This window comes from Canis aureus, chromosome 2 (genome assembly GCF_053574225.1).
Source record: "Canis aureus isolate CA01 chromosome 2, VMU_Caureus_v.1.0, whole genome shotgun sequence".
NCBI lineage: Eukaryota > Metazoa > Chordata > Mammalia > Carnivora > Canidae > Canis > Canis aureus.
The window spans coordinates 85,419,661-85,445,486 of NC_135612.1; the positions used below are offsets into that span (position 1 = coordinate 85,419,661).

At 46.5% G+C, this 25,826-nt stretch overlaps 1 long non-coding RNA gene across 1 annotated transcript; it reads left to right on the forward strand.

The window, feature by feature from the left end:
• The first annotated feature begins 90 nt into the window (after nt 1–90).
• LOC144302985 (uncharacterized) lies at nt 91–9,429 on the forward strand. The gene is made up of 3 exons (XR_013370037.1): nt 91–358; nt 1,547–1,823; nt 1,984–9,429. It is a non-coding gene; the product is annotated as an uncharacterized LOC144302985 (long non-coding RNA).
• The last annotated feature ends 16,397 nt before the right edge of the window (nt 9,430–25,826 follow it).

A 25,826-nucleotide genomic window follows, 5' to 3' on the forward strand; every position in this document is an offset into this window, starting at 1 on the left:
GGACCTGCGGGTGGGCGGGGCCGGAGGCGGGGCCTACAGAGTGGACGGGGCGGGGCCTGTGGGTGGGCGGGGCCTCGGAGCGGCGGCCGCGGTGCTGGGGGCTGGGCCGGCCGAGAGGGGCTCTTGCTCCCCTGGGCGGTGCACACCCTGTTCCAACCCCCGCCCTGCCCGCGGCCCGGCCCCCCCTCCGCTGCTCCCCCCGCCATTCTCCGGACCTCTTGGGTCACCCTTTCCCCTCGACCAGCCGCGCTTTCCCCTTCTCCCCACCCTTATCTGATTTCGGTGACTTTCCGCCCCGAGCTGCGTGCTGTCCGCGGCTCGCTGATTCAGTCCCCCCGGCTGTGGGCCCATTTTACAGGTGAGGGAAGCGCGGCTTCACGAGTGACCGCGCCTCCTGGAGGGCTGCTGGGGGGGGTGAGGGGCCCGGGGCCGCGCGCCCGCCCCGGATGGCCTGCAGGGGGCGTCTAACCCGAGCACCGGGACTACGGGATCAGGACTAGGGGGGAGGAGTCTCGTGTCAACGTCGGGACGGCAAGTAGATCCGTCCTGCCTCCGCCTGCCCGCTCCGTTCCCTCTGCTGCACGTCTGGGTTGCGAATGAGGATGGGGAAGGAGTCGGATCCGGGCAAGGCGGGGACCCCGCGGCCAGTGCCAGTGATGGGACCTTGGGGCTGTGCCTTACTGCCTGGGGTGGGGCCGCTGAGGTTGGACGTGCTCCTCCCCTTCCTAGGGTCGCCGTCCTCCGTCCTTCCTGGGGGTAGGCGGCGCTGTGGGGGCAGGCGAGGTGCCCAGGGGTACGGAGCGGCGGAGATCAAGGTTTCTTGGGCCTTCACTCAACCCTTTATGAATAAGGATGCTACCAGCGGCCCGGGCCGGGAGCAAGAGGCTAGTCATCCGGACCCCGGCGGTATTATTTAGTCTGCAGAGACGTACGGTCTTTCAGCACAGGTGTCCTCTCCGTGGAGCGTTGTCGCGGAGCCAAGCTACCGTCTGCCTCCGAGGTTCCGCGAGCAGATAAATCAGGTGTTGGATCCGTCGGCAGATTTATGGACCCTCTGCCGTACCCCAAACACCAGGCAAAGTGCTCCGAGGGACGCAAAGATGAATAAGCCGTGACCCTTTGCTCCCCGGGATCCTGCCACGTGGATAGAGACAGGACAGATACAGAAAAAGATGACTGAGGAGGCGGCGCGGCTTGTTGCGGATGAGTGATAGGGTCCTGCGGCCGCGGGACTTCCAGGAGGAAGACAGATGACTGCACGGGTTGGCAGCAGCTCCTGGGGCTTGCGGGGGCTTGTTAGGGTGAGAACAGAGGACTCCTCCAGCAGAGAGGGGAGCTGGGATGCATGCTTTCTGTCCCGTGATATAAAACCCCAGGTGAGCGCACCTTTGTCATGTTAGCAACCGGGAGGCCACTTGTCTTCCTGTTAATAGCACCCGAGCATCTTGGCAAACCACTCCTCTCCCATTCAGTCGAGGAGGTAAACTGGGCTTCTCCTCTGCCCCACCCCCACCCCCACCACAATGATTTTTTTTTTTTTTTCCAGCTCTGAGAGGTCAGGGGATCGCCAAGAGTGACCAAGCTGCCACACCACAGGGATTGATTGGGACAGGGCCCAGGCCTGGTCGTCCAGCGAAGCCGCATCCTCCTGGCTGCATGACCTCACTCACCCACGTTGGGCCAACCATAGTGTCTCCCAGCTGCTGGAAATCTGGATTTGAGCTTGAGGGGATCAGACGCTGGGGTCACTGGGCACCACCATATGGAGACTGAGCGTGAGGACAGTACAGCAGAAGCAAAGCCGAGAGATGGAGAGAAATCAGGTGCTGACATTACCTTTGAGCCCCTGGAGCGGGCTGTGCCTGGAAAAGGAGCTGCCCTTGGACTTCTCAGTGATAGGAGCCAATGAAGTTCCCTTTTCGCTGAAGCCAGTTTGACTTATTTTGTTTTGTTTTGTTGTTTGTTTGTTTTTGTTTACAACAGGAGTTCCAGATGAAGTCACCGCGAGTGGGATTTCGTTTCCTTGACAGATCCACGGGCTGCAAGTCGAGGATTACTCTATAGCTCAGGTCACTGAGATCCAGAAACTTCTCTTAGGGCCACACACCATTAGCTGAGCCAGGACCAGGGTTTAGTCTTCATTCCTAATCTGACAGGCTCCTCCCTGAGACCTGGCGGTCTCCATAAGCAAGCTTGGCAGGGTGGCTGCATGAGCCCTACACACAGGAGCCTCTGAAAGCCAGGCTAGAGACCGCCAGGATGACCTCCTGTCCGCAGTGCCTCCAAGGCACAGATGGATTAATGTGGGACAGATGAGCCACCCCCTCTCCAAGCAGCAAGTAACCGCAGGGCTTCTCTGTCCCCTGATGTTCATGTAAACGTTTTAGTCTGACCAGCGGCCAGGCCACAACCTATACAGACACACTCATCACCTTGCTAGCATCGTCACACCAAAAATTACTTACCTCTTGCTTGCCACTGAGTCCTAAGCAATACAGGTTCATCTCTTTGAACCCCAGGTTCTCCCCGTTTCTGAAGACCCCACTGACCTACAGATTCAATCGGCAGATCCTTATTGTGTGCCGACTCCAGCCAAGCACTGCACTAGTTGATTGGGAACACAAAAAGGAAGCATCAGCACTTGTGTATTTGACAAAGGTTTACTGAGCCAAGCACCGTGTGCCAGCCACATTTCAAAGGCTGGTGGATGCAGCCAGCAGCGAATTCACAAGAGAGTCTGTTGTCCTCGTGGCACCTATGGTGTGGTAGAGGGATATGACGAGGCAGTGGGTCGTAATTGCTTTTGGTCACTCAACCTTGCTGAATATTAGCTCCTGATTCCCCATTTGTGTAGGGAGAAGCTGGGGGCAGAGCAAGAATGATGAGCCCAGGAGCCACTAAATAGTAGAGTCAGGATTCAAATCCCATCCCGCTGACTCCAGAGACCTGCATTATCACCAGTGTATGCTGCCTCGCAAAGTCAGTGAGTTCATATTGTCTGAGTGTGGGTACAATTCCAACCACGTCCAATTGCTCCTTTTCTCCCAGAAATAAGAATTGTGAACGTGGGAACCCAGAGACAGGCAACACTACTGCGGTGAATTTCTTCGCACTGCTAATGTCCCGATGAGATGACCGCTTGTCTTCCACTTACCTGTAATCCCAGAGATTCTCTTCTTGCCCCTTGCAGTCTGATTCTCGGCTGTTCATTATATCCTGCAGGCCTCCCATATACGTCCAGTAAGCTCCCCTCCAGGCTCAGTTGGAGTCTGTTTCGGTTGCACACCAGCAGAAGACCTAACAGATACAGAAAGTCCACAATTACCTGCCACACGTAACAAAGACCAGGGGCTTGGGGCTTCCTAGCTGTGCTGATGTGTGCAAGAGCCAAAGGAAATTTGGACCTAGGGGAATGTATTTGTGCAAAGGGGGAGAGAGCTCCGGGGACAGGAGGAGACAGGCTGCAAGTCAAATATGTCAGCGGTCCTAGGGTGCATATTTTCATCTCAATCACTGAGGGAAAAAAAATTGGTTTGGGCTCCTATCTGGCACTTTCTCCTTCTTCCCTTGGATGTGAAGATTGCATGCTTGCAGGGAGCAGACCACCAGTGGTGTCTCACATGGGGTTCAGACAGACATCAAAGTTAATCCGCTCTCTGATCTAAGCAAAATGGTGATGAGGGTTTCTTGGGACAGCAGCTCCACTAATTGTGGCACCGCAGCCCGGCTGATGTATTTTTAGAATATTGTGGATTTTCACATAGTATCATTGCTTTCTGCAGGAAAACTGTCAGACTAGAAGCTGGGGGTTTGGAATACAGTGGTATCTAATGCAGGGTCCCCTGGACCTGAACTTTTAAGAATAAGAAAATAAGTAAACACTTTCCTTTTTTTATCAGGCGCTGTGACTCTCTGCCCACTCATCTGTATGAATGTTTCCAATTTCAATCATTTGTCAAGTTTTACTTCTTTGATCTGTTCTTCACATCCAAAAGATTCCCCCAGATATCTGTCTTGGCTTATGTCTTGCCACCCTACACTCTTAGAGTTTTAACTAATATCTTTATGACTTTGTAGGGGCCAAGGGCAGGCTGCCCCAAGGTGAGCCACTTTGGCGTGAACATTATTTTGAATTAAAAACAATGAGGGAAAAAATAAAAAATAAAAAATAAAAGCAATGAGGGGGGACAGGGCAGGGGCGGGGGGCTGCCTGGCTCAGTCCATGATGCAAATGACTCTTGATCTCTCAATTATGGGTTCCAGCCCCATGCTGGGTATAGAGATTGCTTAAAAATAAAACCTTAAAAATTTTTCTTAATAAAGCAATCAAAACCTAGCAGATTGAGGAAAAGTTTTTTTTTTTTTTTTTTCTCCCCCTCAACTGCCTGCCTGTACCAGGAAGAGCACTATTAACAGGGCTTCTTCTTTACCAAAGAAACTGATCTGCATAACAGGGCACCAAAGATCTCCTCTCACATTTCTGCTAAGGGTCCTTCTCCCCTCGGTGTCATTGCAATCATGCCCCTCTCCTTAGCTCATGCGTGTCAGGTCACCTCACTGTCTTTGAGATTTCCCTGTCTGTGTGGATTCCCTGTAACTACCCTATTAAATTTGATTTTCTCTTGTTAATCTGTCTCATGTCAATTTGATTCTTAGTGCAGCCTTTGAGACTTGAAAGGCAGAGTAAATTCTTCCTCCCCAACAACTTCAGGAGCTAGGTGTCAAGACCAGCCTTTCTGTTGAACTCCAGCCTCCTGTGCCTGGGGAGCAACCTCAGGTTCTAGACCCACTTGCTTCTACTCTCTCCCCTTGACTCTCACTGCTGCTGGTTTGCTTAGAGGCATCATCAGCTCTCCCGTGCATGGCTTCCTAACTTGTCTGTAGGGTGCCATCCCCTTCCATCACTAAACTGTCCCGTTCGTGGAGTACCGAAAGATTCATGGAGCACCCAAAGTACTTCTGAAGACATAGATCTGGGACGCCTGGGTAGCTCAGTGGTTGAGCATCTGCCTTCAGCTCAGGGCATGATCCCAGGGTCCTGGGATCGAGTCCCACATAGGGCACTCTACAGGGAGCCTGCTTCTCCCTCTGCCTGTGTCTCTGTCTCTGTTTGTCTCTCATGAATAAATAAAATCTTTAAAAAAAAAAAAAAGACGTAGATCTGGTTAATCACTGCTCTTCTCAGAAGACTTCAGTGTCTCCCTAAAGTATGAATTACTCAGCCTACACCTCAGGGTTTTTTAAAAAAATATTATTTTTTAAATTTAAATTCAACATTTAACATAAAATATTTTTAAATTTAAATTCAATTAATTAACATACCTGAACTATTAGGTTCAGAGGTAGAGTTCAGTGATTAAGAGTCTCTTATGATTTGTCTCTCTCTCTCTGATTTCATCTTGTTTTATTTTTCCCTGACTTACCCTATGCTCCTCTGTTCTGCTTCTTAAATTCCACATATGAGTGAAATCATATGATAATTGTCTTTCTCTGACTTATTTCATTTGGCATAATACCCTCTAGTTCTATCCACATTGTTGCAAATGGCAAGGTTTCATTCTTTCTGGTGGCTGAGTAATATTCCATGATATATATATATGTATATATCATGTCTTCTTTATCCATTCATCTGTTGATGGACAGCTCAGCTTCTTCCATAGTTTGGCTGTTGTGGACATTGCTGCTATGAACAGAGGGGTGCGGGTGCCCCTCTGTTTCACTACATCTGTATCTATGGGGTAAATACCCAATAGTACAATTGCTAGGTCATAGGGTAGCTGTATTTTCAACTCTTTGAGGAAGAACCTCCACACTGTTTTCCAGAGTGGCTGCACCAGCTTGCATTCCCACCAACAGTGTCAGAGGGTTCCCCTTTCTCCGCATCATTGCCAACACCTGTCATTTCCTGACTTGCTAATTTTAGCCATTCTGACTGGTGTGAGATGGTATCTCATTTTTTTCGTTTTGATCTGTATTTCCCTGATGGCGAGTGATATGGAGCATTTTTTCACGGGGCTGTTGGCCATTTGTATGTCTTTTTTGGAGAAATGTCTGTTCATGTCTTCTGCCGATTTCTTGATAGGATTATTTGTTCTTTGAGTGTTGAGTTTGGTAAGTTCTTTATAGATTTTGGATACTAGCCCTTTATTCTGATAAAACATTTACAAACATCTTCTCCCATTCTGTCGGTTGCCTTTGATTTTGTCGACTGTTTCCTGCCACATGGCCCGTTCTGATGAGAGACAAAATGATTACTCAGAGTCCGATATCTTGGAACAAAGAGAAGCCCAAGGGGGCTACACCATCAGACACCGCCAAGGAGGGCAGGTGCCGAGGTGAGGCCTCCAGTCCAGGTTGGCTCTCGGTATTATTGCCGTAGAATGTAAAGGATGTGGAAGTGAGGAAGGAAAAACAACTCAAGAAACCAATCACGTGAGGGGCAGCAGGGAACTGAATATGTGACAATCTGCATGGGTTTGAGGAGCATGAACTAGGGGCTGCAGGAGATGGGACAACTGACCACAACAGGCCTGGCTATCTATCCACCATCATTGCTGTCTTCAGCATCTACTGAATTCAGTATGGATCGATGGCAGGAATAATTGGCTTTTGCCACACGTATAAAGCTATTGTCATTTATGCCTGTCTCTGTTCTTATTGTTTCTTTTACCTGCTGAAATCTTGCTCTCCCACACTTTCCTTCACTGTGCAGGAGGTTTTTTATTTTGAAGAAGTCCCAATAGTTCATTTTTGTTTTTGTTTTCCTTGCCTTTAGAGACGTGTCTAGCAAGAAGTTGCTGTGGCCAAGGTCACAGAAGTGGCTGCCTATGTTCTCCTCTAGGATTTTGATGGATTTCTGTCTCACATTTAGGTCTTTCATCCATTTTGAGTCTATTTCTGTGTATAGTGTAAGAAAATGGTCCAGTTTCATTTTTCTGCACGTGGCTGTCCAACTTTCCCAGCACAATTTGTTGAAGAGACTGTCTTTTTTCCACTGGATATTCTTTCCTGCTTTGTCAAAGATGAGTTGACCATAGAGTTGAGGGTCCATTTCTGGGTTCTCTATTCTGTTCCATTGGTCTATGTGTCTACTTTTGTGCCAGGACCATACTGTCTTGTAATATAGCTTGAAGTCAGGGAATTGTGATGACACGAGTCTTGGTTTTCTTTTTCAACAAAACTTTGGCTCTTTGGGATCTTTTCTGGTTCTACAAATTTTAGGGTTATTTGTTCCAGCTCTGTGAAAAATGCTGATGGTATTTTCATAGGGACTGCATTGAATGTGTAGATTGCTCTAGTTAGCATAAACATTTTAACAATATTTGTTCTTCCAATCCATGAGCATGGATTTTTTTCCCATTTCTTTGTGTCTTCCTCAATTTCTTTCATGAGTATTCTATAGTTTTCAAAGTACAGATCCCTTTCCTCTTTGGTTAGGTTTATTCTTAAGTGTCTTATGGGTTTTGGTACAATTCTAAATGGAATCGATTCCTTAATGTCTCTTTCTTCTGTCTCATTGTTAGTGTATAGAAATAAAATTGATTTTTGTGGATTGATTTTATATCCTGCCACTTTGCTGAATTCCTCTATGAGTTCTAGCGAGTTTGAGGTGGAGTCTTTTGGGTTTTCCACATACAGTATCATGTCATCTACGAAGAGTGAGAGTTTGACTTTTTCCTTGCCAATTTGGATGCTTTTTATTTCTTTTTGTTGTCTGATTGTTGAGGCTAGGACTTCTAGTACTATGTTGAACAACAGTGATGATAGTGGGCATCCTTGACGTGTTCCTGACCTTAGAGGGAAAGCTCTCAGTTTTCCCCCATGAAGAATGATATTTGCTGTTGTTTTTTCAAATATGGTTTTCATGATATTGAAGTATGTTCCCTCTATCCCTACACTGTGAATAGTTTTAGTCAAGAAAGGATGCTATACTTTGTCAAATACTTTTTCTGCATATATATGGAGGATCATATGGTTCTTGTCCTTTCTTTTATTTAATGTGATGTATCACATTGATTGATTTGCAGATGTTGAACCACCTTTGCAGCCAGGAATAAGTCCCACTTGGTTGTGGCAAATAATCATTTTAATGTACTGTTGGATCCCATTAGCTAGTATCTTGGTGAAATTTTTGCATCCATGTTCATCAGGGATATTGGTCTGCAACTCTCCTTTTTGGTGGGATCTTTGTCTGGTTTTGGGAATCAAGGTAATGCTGGCCTTGTAGAGTTTATGGACCTCAGGGTTTTTGTTTTGGGTTTTTTTTAAAGATGTTCTTTATTTTTTTCATGAGAGACCAAGAGAGAGAGGTAGAGACATAGGCAGAGGGAGAAGCAGACTCCCTGTGGGGAGCCTGATGTGGGACTCAATCGCAGGACCCCAGGATCATGACCTGAGTTGAAGGCAGATGATCAACCACTGAGCCACCCAGGTGCCCCCTAAAGTTTTGATCAACAGGTCCTTAAAGGCCACTGCGGCATCTGTGTGTCCTCAGCTGAGTGAAATTATCTATGTCTACGTTGCCACACTCTGTGCCTAAGGCCATAGCTGATCAGTATCTACATGTTGCCTGGAACACAGTCTAAAGGTCCAAAATCTCTGCTTAAGTGAGGAGTGGGCTGACCCAATGAAATTCTCTGCCTCTAGAATTTCAGCTGGAAAGTCAGGGAGAGTCGAGGGGTTGGCAGAGGGAGCAGAAGTTGGACAGATGCACAGGGAGAGGCAGTAGCAGCATGAGGGGAGCTATGAGTAAGTTGTGGTGATGAATCAGCAGAAGCTGTGAGAGCAGAGTTTGGTGAGTAGATGCTATTCCCAGGCAATGAGAGAATTGCCTGGGAATAGCAGGAAGCAGAGAACAATGGGAGAGAATGAAAATGAAGATTCACAGATCACTGCTGCTGAGAAGTAACAAGCCTTAAGCCCTAAGGCTGTCTGGGATCTATTTATTCATTCATTGTTTTCTACCATTTTCTGTCGAGCATCCAGCATATGCCAGATCTTCTTCTAAGCAATAGACAAAGTCTTTGACTTCATGGATAAAAAACTAGAACAATCTAATAGATACAGAGAACACATTGGTGGTTGCCAGAAGTGGGTGGTTGGGGGTGGGCAAAATGGATGAAGGGAATCAAAAGGTACAAACTTCCGTTATCAAATAAATAAGCCATGGGCACGTAATGTAAAGCATGGCAACTGTAGTTCAGAACACTGTATTGCATATTTGAAAGTTGCTGAGAAAGTAAATCTTAAAATTTCCCATCACAAGAAAAAAAAAATTGTCACTATGTATGGTGATAAATGTTAACTAGACTTACTGTGATGGTGATCATTTCATAATATATACAACTATTGAATCGTTATGTCGTACACCTGAGACAAATATAAGGCTGCATGTCAACTGTACCTCAATAAAAAATAGATTAAAAAACACATGGCAAAGTTTGACATTTCTTACAAAACTAAACATACTTTTAGCATACAATCCAGCAATCACACTCCTTGGTATTTATCCCAAAAAAGCTGAGGACTTGTGTCCACTCAAAAACCTGCACATGAATGTTTATAGCTGCTTTGTTCACAATTGTCAAAGCCCGGAAGCAATCAAGATGCCCTTTGGTAGGTAAATGGATAAATAAACCCTGCTACTTCCAGACAATGGAATATTATTCAGTGCCCAAAAGAATGAGCTATCAAGGCATGAAAATTTATTGAAGGAACTTAAGTACTAAGTGAAAGAAACCCATCTGAGAAGACTACATACTACGTGATTCCAACTATATGACATTCTGGGAAAGGCAAAACTATGGAGACAGTAAAAAGATCAGTCATTGCCAAAGGTTAGGGAAGAGGGTTGGATGAATAGAACACAGAGGAGGTTTAGGGACGTGAAAATACTCTGTATGGCCCCATAATGATGGATACATGTCATTATACATTTGGAATGGAATGTTCCATGCCAAGAGTGAACCCTAATGTAAACTACAGACTTGGGAGATCATGGTGTGTCAATGTGGGTTCCTAGACTGTAACAAATGTGCCACTCTGGTGGAGGATGTTGATGATGGGGAGGCTGTGCATGTGTGCAGGCAAGAGACATGTGAAAACTGTCTGTACTTTCTGCTAAGTTTTGCTGGGAACCTAAAACTACTCTAGAATATAAAGTCTAGTAAAGAAATTCATGTTATAACAAAAAACTGGGAGAGAGATTAGTCTAGATTAAAAGAAACTAAAGAAGCATTCTGTGAGTGAATGAATGAATGAATGAATGAATGAATAAATAGCAGGTAAGGGGACTGTGTGTCGGGGCAACTATTTTTACTTAGGTGTCAAAGAAGGCCTCTTTGAGAAGGTGATGGAACCCTGAATGAAGAGAAGGGAGAACCATGTGAATATTTAAAGGATGAATAATCCAGGTGGAGGCTGGAGGGTTCAGGGATATTAGTGAAAAAGTGCTGAGCCCACAGTGGGCTTGCTCTTCAAAAAACAACAAGGAGGTCAATGTGGCTAGAGGGAAGTAAGCAAAGGAGACAGGGAAGGAATTAGGTCCGCAAGGTAGCCAGGTGAGAGCACCATGCCATGCCCCCCACCCCAGGCCATGAAGGATTTAAAATGTTATTATGCATTGCCTCAAAGGGGCACATGTACCCCAAAGTTTATAGCAGCAGCAATGTCCACAACTGCCAAAATATGGAAAGAGCCCAGATGTCCATCAACAGATAAATGGATAAGGAAGATGTGGTATATATACACACACAATGGAATATGACTTAACCACGAAAAAGAATGAAATCTTGCCATTTGCGACAACGTGGATGGAACAAGAGGGTGTTATGCTAAGCAAAATAAGTCAGAAAAAGACAAATACTATATGATTTCACTCATATGTGGAATTTAAGAAGCGAAACAGGAGTATAGGAAAAGGAAGGGGAAAATAAAATAAGAGGGAAACAGGGAAGCAAACCATGAGACTCTCAACCATAGGGAACATACTGAGGGTTGCTGAAGGGGAGAAGGGTGAAGGGATGGGGTACCTGGGTGATGGGCATTAAGGAGGGCGCGTGATGTAATGAGCATGGGTGTTGTATGCAATTGATGAATCACTGAGTTCTACCTCTGAAACTAATAGTACAGTATATGTTAATTAAAAAGACGTTACTGTGCGTGTGACTGTTGAGCAATTAGGGGATCCCTAGCAACCTTCCAATTCCAGCACCTTCTGGGAAGTCCAGAAGGCTTCTCAGTCTACTCTACGGTTTCCATTCTTCTATAAATTCCTGCCTCCCTTATCCATAGAGCCCTCTTGCTTCCCATAAAGCCCCTTTATTCAGAAAAGCAGGGATGAGTTTTCCTTTCTGTCAACAAAGTGAGGCTGTCCCCCAAGGTGTCATTTTACCCTGAACACCCCTTTCAGCTTTGCTTTCTTCCTCTATCCCATTTCTTCCCTCTCTCTAGAATGACTTCCTCCCTAGAGACTTGTCACCATCCTTCCCTCCAAGGAAATTTCAAATCCCATTTATTCTAGGGAAGTTTCCATGACTTCTTGAGCTGAGATGGACTCTTCTCTCTTAAATTCCTGTTTGGACTATTTTTGTCCATATAACTTACTACCCCAAATTTAGTGCTTAAGGTTTTTAAAAATAATTTATTATCACTCAGAAATCTGCAGATTTCCTGGGTGTTCTGCATCCCGTGATGTGCCTGGGTGCTGGGACAGCTGAAGTCATCTGGTGGTTTAACTGGACTGAATCATGCAAGATGGTTGGCTCCCATGGCTAACAGTTGATGCTCAGCTGGAGCACCCATTAGTGACATCTCCTAGCATGGAGGCTCTTTTCAAGAGGGAACATCCCAAGAACATTTGGACGAAGCCATAAGTGTTCTGATGGCTTAACTTTAGAAGGCACCCAGAGTCATTTCAACTGCGTTGTATCGAACAAGTCCAAATCAGGGGCCAGACCAGTTTCAAGAGGGGATCTAGCTCTCGATGGAGGTGCTGTTGAGGAATTTGCTCTTCTCTTTAATCTACCATAACTCCTGTGATGCTTTTCCCAAATTCTGATCATAGCCTTTGTTACCTTTTGCCCTATATTACAATTATTTAGGTGTCTCTTTATCTCACATACTGGATTTTCAGCCCTTGATGAGAGATTATATATTATATAACCCAAATCTCTCCATGTAATAGCCACCACCACCACAAACATTTATTTATTAAATGCCTACTGTACGTTTGATCTCATCTAATCAAACACATGGTCTCATCTTATCTCTACCCTGATGGGATAGACATTACCCCCATCATACAGGTCGGGAAGCTGAGGCACAGAGTGATTCAGCCTTGCCCAAAGCCACATAATTGGTAAGTGACAGAGCCAGGATTTGAACCCATTTAAAAGCCCGTATTCTTATTTCCTGTCTTCTGTTACCATCTCATGATCTCAGTCTCGGCACCAAAGACATGTGCTTGAGTTGGTCCATGTTGGTGTTACTAAAGCGCCATTGAGTCAAAGAACAAAAGGAAAAGAAGAAGAAAGCAAAGCTGTACAGGAAGGGGGGCGGGGGAGGCACAGAGCTGTCATCAGGTGCTCCAGGTGGCTCCACACGCAGTCCCGAGGTCCAACGCCCAGGGTCCTTTGCAGCCTGAGTGCCGAGCATTTGGGAGCTCGGCAAGAGTGAGAGTATTTATTAAACTTGAGTGCCTGATTCGAGACTTTCCTCCCAGATTCCAATTTTCTATCTGCCAAGATAAGTGATGGAGGTTTATGGTTCATGTTCTAACACATCCACCCAGGCCAGAGAACTACAACTTCAAATTTCTGACCTGCTTCCCCCCAGCCAAAAGTGAATCTAGATTTACTTCCCATCAGGAATAAGCACCATGTCCCTGCTCAGTGAGATCCTAGTTTTAGAAGATTCTACCTTTGTCCTGGGAATGTCCGTCCATGTCGCACAAGGGCCCTCTTGGCGGAGGGAGACGCTTAAACCTAAGGTAAGTGGAAATTTCATATCCAGGCAGATGGTTACAAAAATCTCCATACCTTTTACATTAAACCACCTCCTATGCCCTGTCCTATTAAGAACATAAGGTCAGTGACGGAACGAAGTCTGAAAAACCACCTCAGGCCCTGACTTGGGTCGCTTGACCTACTATAACAAAATACCACAGACTGGGTAGTTCATAAACAACAAACATTTATTTCTCACAGTTCCAGAGGCTGAGGAGTCCAAGAGCAGTGTCAGCATGGCTAGGTGTGGGCCTTCTTTCTGGTCCACAACGTGTGCCTTCTTGCTGTATCCCCACCTGATAGAAGGGTTGAGGGAGCCCTCCGGGGCCCTTTTAGAAGGCATTACTCCCATTCATGAGGACCCTTACTTCATGACATTAGCACTTCTCAAAGTCCAGTCTCCTAATACTATCACCTCTGAGGGTTGGGATTTCAACATATGAATTTGAGGGGCAAGGCAAGACATCCAGACCACAGCAGTTCCTCAATGCTCATGTGAACAGTCAATGCAAAAAGGTGGAGGGCAAAAAAAAAAAAAAAAAGGTGGAGGGCAGAGATATTTGTCGCCTCTCTCCCCCATAGCCCTCACACTCATAGGGCTGACCATCCTCTGCTCACAGAGGCACCAACCCCAAAGGACATCACCTTTGAATGGTGGCCACATTCTTGGCCATTATAGAGCAAGTGTGTCCTCAATGCTTCAAGGATATAATTATAAAGCCTGTACACACATTGGGAATGACAAAAGTGTTTCACTGGCCAGCCAATATTCTTAACTCTTTGTAGTCAATTCTTCTTGCTTTAGGTATACTCCTGAGTCACTAGCAGGCTATGACGTAGGCAGGCCAGATCTGAGGACCCAGAGGAGGTCCTGCGGGACCAGTCAAGAGGGTCTTTGGCTTCATGCAAGATAAAAATCAAAGGTTCAGCCAGGAGAATGAGAGCAGAGTTTTTTTTGATAGTGTAAGTGATCGAGTATAGCAGACGGAATGTCTAGGAGACTCAGGAAAGAAGTGAGTCTCACTATCATTTAGGGTTAGGGGTTATATTGGAAAGGGTTCCAGGCTACATGCTCCTTCAGGCATCCCAAGTAGGATGGGATCAAAAGCAAGTGTGAGGTGTTATTCCACAGCTGTAGGTAAGGGGGTATTGAGGCCAGTCAACGTTGGCTGAGGTGTGTTTGAAGCTAATGTCCTGGAACATGTTTGGAATCCAGGCCTTCTTAGATGTTATCAGGTGTATAGGGGCCGAGTACGAAACTCAGGGAATGATTAACTTTCTTGCCTCCCCTTTGCAGTAGGAAGGTAGCCTCTTTGTCTACTCAGATGCAAGGTGAGATACAGAACATGAGTAAATGGGGCCTCATAGAAAAACAGCAGAAATGAAGCCTTTCTAGGGGTGTCTGGGTGGCTCAGTTGGTTGAGCGTCTGCCTTCAGCTCAGGTCATGATCCTAGGGTCCTGAGGTCAGGCCCTACATCGGGCTCCTTGCTCAGCAGGGAGCCTGCTTCTCCCCCTGTCCCTCCCCACTCATGCTCACTCATGCTCTTTCTCTGAAATAAATAAATAAAATCTGAAGAAAAAAAAAAAAAAAAGAAGCGGAGCCTTACTAAGATAGAGTCCCTTCAGTTTCCCTGTCTCAGGTAAAAGGGTACATCAGCCTAGAAAAACACTGCCTTGAGATGCTAGAATGTCTGAAATGATGGAACTCTGCCAAATGGTAAAGGAAACCCATTCTGAAAATACCAGCATCTTGGGTAGTAAGGTCAATAAATGTCATCAGGTCATATTAACAACAATATTTTCTAACGCAGGTGTTAGTTCTACTGAATATTTTCTCTCCTCTACTCCCTGCCACCAACCCCCATAACCACACTCCACACAGCAGCTAGGGCTAACTTACAGAAATTAAAATCAGATAGTATGACCCCTTGCTAAAGCATTCCAAATGCTCCCCAATCACTTAGAATAATATCCAAGCATCCTTGCATGTCCCAGAATGTTCTAGATCATTTGTCTGTGCCCATCTCTTCCACTTCATCTCCCTCCGTTCTCCCACATTAACTGGTCCCACCACTCAAGTTACCAGTTTGTTCTTGAACACATCCCATCTGATAGGGCCCCTGGGCCTTTGCACTTGCACTTCCCTCTGTCTGGAACTCCTGGGGCCCAGCTCTTGGCCTGGTTTTTGTTGTTGTTGTTAATTCAGGCATCTGCTCAGGGGGCAGTGCACCAGAGCGCTCACCACAATCACATAGTCTACAGTAGATTTCATTCCCCTCTGCTCCCCCATGTGTCCTTCAACCCTCCCTGTTCACATGTTAATCTTTGCCCTTCATTCTAGAACATAAGCACCACAAGTACAGGAGCTTTCTCTATCTCCGTGCTGTGTCTCCAGGACCTTCTGGAATATTTGGCACAGAGTATATGCTCAATGAATATTTGTTGACTGACTGGTGATATTAATTTCTTAATGCTTTCCAGGCATTTTAGGGACACTATTGTGTGGGAGAAATATTAGGAAACTTAATCTCCGTTGTGAAGGCGGGGAAAGCCTCGCTTCTCTTTAATTATTTAATTATCTTCAAAGCTTGAGATCTCAGGAAAATTAAAAATCTTCCTTATTCCAGTTGTCACAGCTACATGCTCTCAGGCCCGAGCCCAGCACCTGTAATTCTGACACCAAGAGCTGGTGTCTGGCCTTGGGGTAGGATCTGCATAGCAAGAAAGCATCCTCAGACCGTTACCACTGGCATCTTTTGAGCTTTTAATTAACAGAGTATTTTCTGTTTCTTCCTCATTCGTAGTCAGGATTTTGATGAACTGTAAGTGGGCGCTCTGTTACTTAGGGCTGAGAGGGGCCAGGGCTGCCCTTAGCCGCTGGCAAAAGAGTCAGCTGTGTTCTGGCTGCCTTAGCCCGGATCTGTGCCGTCCACACCCCAGGTGGGAGGATGGGGGATGCATCGCTTGTTGGCTGCAGTGTGTAGCTGCACTTGCTGGGATGCTCTGCTTTACCAGACATTTCTGTCTGCAGCAACTTTATGGATATGGGGGTCCCCAAGTTTTCAGCGGGGGCTGTCAGCAAGCAGCAGCTCACTCTGGCATTTTGTCATTTGGACACCTTCATGTCAGCATTTGGGTTGCATCCAGGCTGTCTCAGCACTTTGGAACCACCAAAGTCTGGAAATAGTTCATGCACAGAGCTGGCCTGCCAGGTGAAGGCTCCTCAGCCCAGTGGCGGCACACATCTGACTTCTCTCCACTCCATGGCCCCAGGTCCAGACCCCCACTTCTCACTGCCACCTGCTCCAGACCTTTCAGAACCAGGTGAGGTCTAGAGGAGTCTGGCATTTAGATGCAGGGTTGCAGTGAGACAGATCTGGGTTTGAGTCTCTACCAATGTACTCAAGCCACCAAGCCTCAATATCTTTATGGTAAAATGAAAACCATAATCTATCCCACAAGCTTTTTGAGAGGATTAAACGAGACACAGCACGCAGTGTTTAGAACAGCAGATGTCAGCTGCTATTGTTTGGCCTCAAGTCTGTGTATGGCACCTTAACAAGCTCATTCAACTCTCTGGGCCTCAGTTGCCTCGTCTGTAAAATGGGGGTAATGCCTCGTGGTTGTGAGACCACGAAATGAGAGTGCGGGATGCATGGTCAAGCACTGTGCAAATGCCAGCAAGTTCCATCAATGAGCCATTTTCATGCTGGTCCGCCTCCGCCATGAAGTGAAGTTGGCTTTTTCACAAAACCCTACACATGAATATGTCATCTTTGTTAGTCATTAAACAGCTGTAGAAGTATAGCATGGGGAAGGTTGTATGCAAATGATGAAAAGTTTAAAAAAGGAAAGGAAGAAGGAGAAGCAGCAGCAGCAGCAAATAACATTAAAATAATTATTGCATGAGTGACCGGACTATTGTTCCTCCAGGGAAAATAGTTCCCAGTTTGCTTAGAATAGCAGAAAGAGGGGAAAAAAGGATTTGATGGCTGTTTCTAATCTGTCTACCCCAGGGAAATTAGACCCAAGTTATGAGGCATTTTTCATAAAGCCTGAGTCTCATATAAAACAAACAAGGAAGAGAATGTCTGCGAGGCGAGCCTCAGGGGACTCGGACAGGGCTGTCCTTCGGGCAGGGACACCTGGGTGTGTCATTCCTGCCGCAGACCTTCCCTTTCCTTGTGCCTCCCCCCCGCCCCCCCGCCACCACTGCCGTGGCCTACGGGCTCCCAGGTATGCCCATGAGGAGTCACCTCAGCTAGCCGTGTTCTGGTCCTCCTCGCAAGGGCAGGCCACCCGCCCCCCAGCCCTCCTGACCCCCAGCCCTGACTGATGCTGCTTCGAGGACCACAAAGGCAGCTGGGCGTTTGTATATTAAAGCAGCATGTTATGATATGTAAGCTCTAGATTTCTTCTTGTATTTTTTCAAACCTTACACTGAGAACTTTTGCAGACATCTGTCTGTTTTGCGCTTCATCTTTTGTCTTCTGTCCTATGAACAGTTTCAAGGGTCAAGGGCATTTCCTATTCAACTCTCTCCAGTACCTCTTCCTGAAAGAGAATCCTCCTCTCTGTAGAGAGCCCATTCCACAGGAGGCTGACTCTGCCCTTCCCACTCACATGGCCTAGGCCTGGTCACTCCATGGATCCTATGCTCCTGGCATTGTGATGGTTTCGATGATCTAGATTATCAAGCAAATCAGATTCTTCCTTGAGTTTGTTTTTTTTTTTTGTTTTTGTTTTTTGTTTTTTTTTCTGATGCTGTAGTCCGCAAAAGCTGTATCTTTCCCCTGGGGTTGTTGGGCTGGGAGGATTTCAGTCTGAGGTTGCTGGCAGCCATGGGATGAGGGCCTGTTTGAGAGACCGGAGATCTCTGAAAGCATTGTTCGCATCCTGGATCCAGCTCTGCCTGAAGCCACCTAGCAGGGTACTATGTGAGCTAATACATACCTTCCATGCTGCTTTTTTTGGAATGGGTCACTACCAACTGAAAACATCTTGATCAATATCATTAAATTAGCCTTGTGTTTTGAAAATCTTGAAGACTTTAGATGATGGAATGAATGTGGGATAAAGAAATATGAAATAGAAGGTAGCATATTGGGTTAAGTTTGGAATATCTTTTTAAAACAACAGCTGGGGATCCCTGGGTGGCTCAGCAGCTTAGCACCTGCCTTTGGCCCAGGGAGCGATCCTGGAGACCTGGGATCGAGTCCTGCGTCAGGCTCCTGGCATGGAGCCTGCTTCTCCCTTTGCCTGTGTCTCTGCCTCTCTCTCTCTCTCTCTCTCTGTCTATCATGAATAAATAAAAAATAAATAAAAATCTTTAAAACAATAGCTCCCGTTTACTGCACAGCTTCTGTTTGCTGAGTATTTTACATACATCATCTCCTTGGCTTCATACCACCATCCTGCATGTGGTGTTATACCCACTTTAGAGGGAAGAACATTGAGGCTCAGAGGAACTAAGATACTTGCCAAAGACCACTCAGGGAGGAAGTAGTGGGGACGGGATTTTGCACTCAGGGTTCGGGTCAAGTAATCCATGTCATACAGATCTGAGCCTGTTGCTTACTCCTTCACGCAGCACTTACTGGACATTAGCTATTTGCCAGGCATGGTGTAGGCGCTGGGGATATGAAATGAATAAGCTAGTGCCTGTTTTCCAGCTGTTTACAGTCCAGTGGTGGAGACGCCTATAGGGACCTTAGTAGGAGTTGAATTGTATCCCCCAAAGATATCTTAAAGTCCCAATCCCTGGTACCTCTGAATGCAAGCTGCCTCAGGAACAGGGTCTATGCAGATGCAATCAAGTGAAGATGAAATCATGAGGGCAGGGCCTTATCTAGCATCCCCGGTGCCCTCACACAAGGGAAATTTAGACACAGAGATGCAGGAGGAGAGCTATGTGAAGGCTGAGGCAGAGATTGCAGTAATATCCTCTATAACCCAAGGAATAGGCTTAACTGCTCAGAGGCACATTTTCGGAGACATAGAGTTAGTATCTTGGTGGCAGGTCCTAAGAGCAATTGGGCTAAATTCCGACTAACGAGAGAGAATTCTTATAGAAGTGTCATTTTTTGGTACACCTGGGTGGCTCAGCGGCTGAGCGTCTGCCTTCGATCCTGCGCCCTGGACTGCCCACTGCCACCAGAAGCCAGGAGAGGGGCATGGCACAGATTCTCCCTACAAGCTCTCAGAATGCATCCATCTCACTAACACCTTGATTTAGGACTTCTAGCCTCCAAATACCTCCACCCAGGGTTCCTCTTCCAGGAATCTCTGTATTTGAATCTCACCAAGGATTGCTCTTCCTGTGTGGCCCACCCAGCTGCTGCCCTGGGAGCAGCCTCTGCAGCCAGAGTCTCACCCTCTCCATGATCACACAGGGGCCCACCCTCTAAGACAACTCTCCCTTTACCTGCCCTCTAAACAAACTCTGGTCCTAAAGGGTACCAGGGGCCCCGCTGTTTGCTTTGGACAGGAAAGTGCCTGGTGGCAGCGGTCAGCTAATGCCAGGACGTCACTGGTCCTTTATATTCCAAGGCTGTTTCCAGGATATAGGTCTCGTGATTCCGCCTTTGTGATTAATGTTGAAGCCATTTCTTGATGTAATATCTTAATAACACGGGGAAGGCACACAGGCTGTGGTAGCGCAATGTGACAGCACTTTTACCTGACCAGCCCTCACCCCAGCCTGCCCCTGGGAGTCAGGTAGGCAGCGCAGATATGCAAGAAGATGCAAGATGAGGGGAGCTAAAGTCTGAATTAATCAGTGATTTGCCTAGAGTAGTGATTAGCTGTGATTTGGACTTGCTGCCTAGCATGTCAAGCATTGGTTCAAATTCCTTAATTTTTAACTTTTTCACAATGCTGACGGGACTCTTCAAAAGACCTGCATGCACCTGCTGATGTGCTTGGAGGACAAAATACCAACACATTAAAAATGGGGAAGCCCCTACTAGCTAAAGATTTCCCTGTGGGTGCACTTCAACTTTCCATACTCCCGAAGAAGGGGATAGTGTTGGTCATAATTATAAGCAAGTGGGGCCCCTCTTGTCAATACTTTAAGGCCAATACCCTAATTTTGCCTTTTTTTCCCCAGATATCTTTAATAATGTCTAACAGAGTGGGTGCTTCTGGCCTGCTGGTAGCCTTGACTAAGTATAGAGGTTTAATTGGGGCCACAGTGTCCCTAGTATGCTTTTATTAGGTATGGTGGTTAAGACTTGGGGGCCAGACTACCTGGATTAGGATGCTAGCTGGCTGTGTGACTTTGGGAAGGTCGGTTAACCTCTCTGAGTTTCAGTCTCTCATTGGCAAAAGGAATTGTTAGAAAGCATCAATGAGGTAATAAACCCAAAGTGCTCAGCATTCAGTAAAAAGACAGCCATGTTATTAACGGGCGACTAGCGGAGTGCTGACAACCCAGGTTTGTCTGGCTCCATTGCCCATCTTGAAAGCTGAGCGTGACTTCCACTGGAATTGCTCTGCACCGAGGGGTGGTTTGTAACAACTGGATGCAGAACCAGCAGCTGTGTGCTGTAGGAGCCACATCGGACACTGCTATATCCTTTCCACAGATGCCGGAGCCGAGAGTCCAAGCCCCCCAACCCACAGCCAGGAACTCCCCCCAACTCCCAACTAGTTGATGATCCCAAAATCTTAGGAATGTCCTTGCCTCTTTGGGAGGTAATAGAAGCTTTCCAGATTCTGTTCAGGTCTGTCTTCCAGGGCTTGTCAAAGGCCCATGTTGTAAGGCTGGGAGTGCAAGGAGAGAAGACCCATGTTAGGGTCTTTTTCATACCTCCTTCTCCCCATGAGGCACAGGTGACAGTGACCTCAGACCTGGATGCAGGGTTCCCAGCTAGCCCTTCCTTAGGGCTGCCTTCACAAGGTACCACTCACAGGATGGCTTAGAACAGACACACATTGCTTCACAGTTCTAGAAGCTGGAAGTCCAAAGTCAAGGTGTTGGTAGGGCCAGCTCTGTGATGGCTCTAGGGGAGAATATTCCTGTGCCTCTTTCAGCTTCTGATGTCACTGGGTGCCTGTGGCCTTCTTTGGCTTGTGGCAGCATCACTCCAGCCGCACAGCCACCTTGTCCTCATGTTTCCACATGGAGAAGGTTGCATGCTAGGGCAGCCTGGGTGGCTCAGTGGTTTAGTGCCTGCCTTCGGCCCAGAGCATGATCCTGGAAACCCAGGATGGAGTCCTGCGTCGGGCTCCCTACATGGAGCCTGCTTCTCCCTCTGCCTGTGTCTCTGCCTCTCTCTCATTCTCTGTGTCTCTCATAAATAAATATATAAAATCTTAAGAAGAAGAAGAAGGAAAAGGAGAAAGAAGAAGAAGAAGAAGAAGAAGAAGGAGAAGGAGAAGGAGAAGGAGAAGGAGAAGGAGAAGAAGAAGAAGAAGAAGAAGAAGAAGAAGAAGAAGAAGAAAGAAGAAGAAGAAGAAGAAGAAGAAGAAGAAGAAGAAGAAGAAGAAGAAGAAGAAGAAGAAGAAGAAGAAGAAGAAGAAGGAGGTTGCATACTGAGGTCCTGGGGGTTAGGTCTTCAGCCTAAGTTGGGAGATGCAGTTCGATTCATAACACCCCCTGTGCTGGTTAATTTTATAGGTCAACTCAATTAGGCCACTGTAATCAGATATTTGGTCAAACTTCACTCTAGATGTTTCTGTGAAGGTATATTCTAGATGAAATCAGTAGACTTTGAGTTAAGCAGATTACTCTTCATCCAGTCCACTGAAGGCCTGAAGAGAAAAAGACTGACTTCCCTGGAAGAAGAGGGTATTCCACTTGCAAACTACCTTTGGACTCAACAGATGTCCTCCCCTGGATCTTGCAGCCTATCCTGGAAGATTTTGGACTGATCAAGCCACAATCATGTGAGCCCATTCCTTAAAATAAATTCACAGACTTTCTCTCTCTGTTTCAGTCTCTGTCTCTGTCTCTCTCTCTCTACACACACACACACACACACACAAATATATATAAAAACATACGTATATGTATGTATATAGAGATAGATCTCTCTCTCTGTGTGTCTATATATATCTGTCTATATACACAGATATGGACGTCTATATAGACCTACCAATACATACACATATATACATATAATACACACATATATGTAGCGAGCGAGCAAGAGTTGGCTCTGTTTCTCTATTGGTTCTCTTCTCTGCAGAACTCTGGAGAACCTGACTCATAGCCCATCCAAAGATCCCTGTAACCAGAGGCCCTCCCTTCAGCCTCAGGATTTGGCGATGGTGCTACTGCTGTGGCAAGGCTGGCGCCACCACACCCAGACAGCTGAGAATGCCAGGGTGCCTCTCAACTCTGTCCGCCTCACTGTAGACAAACCATCAGTCATCCATCCAACAAGCATTTCTGAGCCCTCAATTTTTATCACTCCCTTAGCAAAGGAAGGTTGAACAGTCCAGCCTTGGCATGAACTGCGATAAGAGATGATGGGGGAAGAAATGAAGAAATTTCTTAGCCTCACAGGATAACATGGTTCTGGAAGCCTCTGTTCTATACCAGGGAGTGAGAGCAAGCATCACCCTTTTAAAATAACGCACAACATTTTAAAGTCTATCACGTCGTCTGTTGTTTCGGTATTTATTGCGATGTAACAGACTGCTTCGAAATTTGGTGGTTTAAAATCATAACTATTTTATTTGTCCCTGACTGAGGATCAGCAGTTCATGCTGGGCTCAGTGGGGTGGCTCTTCTGCACCATCTCCGCGGGAGTCGCTTATGCAGCCTCTGCCACCTGGCAGCATCACTATGTGACCTAGCTCAGGCCGCTATAACACAAATGCCAGACTTTGTGGCTTAAACCACAGAGGTGTATTTCTCACCCTTCTGAAGCCCGGGAAGTCCGAGAGAAAAGTGCCAACCAATCCAGTTCCTGGTGAGTACATTCTTCCCGATTTTCAGAGGGACGCCTCCTTGCTGTGTCCTCTCGTGGCAGACACACAGATCATATCGCCCCTTTCACATCTTCTTATAAGGCCCCTATTTTCATTCTGAGGGTCCCACCTTCATGGCCTGATTACCTCCCAGAGGCCCTACCTCCTAAGGCCACCGCACTGGGGTTAGGGCTTCCACATATGAATTGGGCAGGGGTGCGGGACAAATATTTGGTTATAGCACTAGTTCCAAGGTGGCCTTAGTCACATATCTGGCGGTTGGTACTGGCTAATGGTGAGGCTTCTCTTTCCATTCAAGCTCTTATTTTCAGGATCACCAGCCAGGCCTTCCTTGCCCAACTGTTCTAACCCGATGACAGCGGAAGCTTCAAGGTCCCTTGAGGCCTAGGCTCAGAAATCACCAAAACGTCACTTCCGTCGTATTCCTTCAGCCAAAGCGAGTTACAAAGCCTTCCTATGTTCAAGGCAAGGAGGAACAGATGCACCGCTTGGCAGGAGGTGGTGCAAGGTGACATGGTGAAAGGATCTTTATGCACCGATGTGAGGTTTCATTATGGCCAACTTTGCAAACAACATTCACTAGGCAAATTAAACTGGTGAGTGGAAAGGGCGAGTTGTGTCTGGATACGTCAGCGAAGGTGACAGTGTGATGCCGGTGAGCACTGGCGAGCACAGGGGCCTCTCGGATGTGCAGGGACATTGCTATTTATTGTGCCATTCGATTGCGCACCCAGCGTGGAAGTCTTTTGGACTCTGTCTGACTCAAAGTCTAGTCTATCAATTTTTTTTCTTATGAAATTAAGTATTTGCCTCATCTCTGTTACAGCACAGCCAGGAGCATCTGGTTGAGCCTGCTAACTTATGTTCTTAGATTTTCCTTGGCAGAAATTAATTTTTTTTTTTTTTTTTTGCCTAAGAATTTTTTTTTTTCTTTCTCGAGGCTGAGTCTTTGGGTTAAGACCTGGGATCCACAATTCATAAATTTGTTCCTCTTGGTTCATTGTTTCAAAATGAGACTTTAATAGATTCTAAAGACTTAATAAGAGTGCTGCCTAGACACATAATGAAGTTACCGTGCTCGTGGCTGACAGGTAGTAATTTATTATTATCCTTGTCCCTGATAAGAGTCGTGCCATGCACAGTGGGCGCCTAATAAATATTAGCTATCACAACACAAGTGAGGGAAGGAAGTTTGTCCTTTTGTGTCTCAACCAACCGTTCGTAATACATCGTTTTATTACCACCATGTCTATTGTCTGTTAATTTTATCAATTATATGTAGAGGGGAACTATAGCAGGGTGTCTTTCTTATTGTTAGTTTAAATGTCCTAATTTATCCCGCCACCGTGTTTTGCTTAGCAGAGCAAGTCACAATATTTTTCTGTCCCTGCAGTGTGAGACTCCAGTAAGTTGATCTCGCTAACAAGGGATAATTATTAGCCTCCTGGAGAATGTTACCGTATATGCATTGCTAAGCGTTTCAGGAGGATTAGTATTTCTATGAATTTTTCGACAAGATGAGGTGACAGCCAAGAAAGATAGGGCTATTTTAATATTTGTCCCTGTTCCATTTACATACCCGTGGCCGGTAATTTGTTAATGCGGCCTGCCTTTCAGTGGGTGATCACGGCCAGGATTAGTGCCCCTCTACTGACCAGTACGCCCAACTCCAAAGCGAGAAGCAGACAAGTCGGAAGATGGGACGTTCCAGCCGTCAGCTGTGCTATTGCAAATCTGCAAGCACGGTTCAGCGATGTTCCAGGGCTTCTTCCTCACGTGAGCAGAGCTATTCTGGCGCTTGGAATTGCACAGTTGTTGTTTTTTTTTTTCCTGAATTATTTGTTTTTATCATTGTTGGGACCAGACAGGGGGAGGAGAAAGGATTTAAAATTCATCAGAGGATCACTGATAGTCAGAGGTCAAGTGGGGCTGGGAAATCTTTGGCTAGCTAAGGATTCAAAAGAAATGAGAATCCTTCCGAAATGTCTGAGCTCGTGTGGACATCGACTACACCAGACACCCTAAGCAGCCCGCGTATGTGGGTGTATGAAATGCTTTGAATTCTCGGGATGCCTGGGTGGCTCAGTGGTTGAGCATCTGCCTTCTGCTCAGGGCATGATCCCGGGGACCTAGGGTCGAGTCCTGCATGGGGCTCCCTGTAGGGAGCCTACCTCTCCCTCTCTCTGTGTCTCTCATGAATAAATAAAATCTTAAAAAAAATACATTGGATTCTCTGAAGATATTTCTGGTAAGTTCTTCTATTTAGGAAAACTTCAGGTTAAACTGTAAGTAGGCAAAAGTTGGTCTATGAACTTGGAGTTGGAATTTGGCTGTCATTATTAAACATTTGTGAAACGCCTAGATCGGTCATTCACGGGTTCGTTTAATCAACCAACAGATTATTGCTGAAGGTCTCCTGTGAGTCTCCTGTGAGTCGGATGCAGGGTGGGCTTGGGGAATACCAGACGATGTGCGGTCCAGAGGAGGAGAGAGACAAGCAGATTGGCAATTTCAGTAGGATGGAATTTAGGGTAGGGCTCAGCACGCAGGGTTGTGTGCACACCCAGAGTTGCACCAGGCCCAAGAGAGGGGGGGTCTGGGTGGAAGGATCCTCTCAGGTGAGGCAGAAGGTGTAAGGAGAGGTGAGGCGGGAGGGGTAAACTGCGCCAAGTCTGTGGCAATCAGACCCCATGCTGTGGGCTTTGGCCTGTTGGAGACGTGGCAGGCTGTCAGAAAGGAAGTGGCGGGACCAGGCTGACTTGTGCAAGGCTCCTCTGCTTGTAGGGAGGAGAGTGGTGGAGAGAGGTGTCTTAGTTGGGTTGCCCAGAAGCAGAGCCTGAGACGGGCTTCTGGGGCAGGCGGTTTCCTGAGGGCGTGCTCAC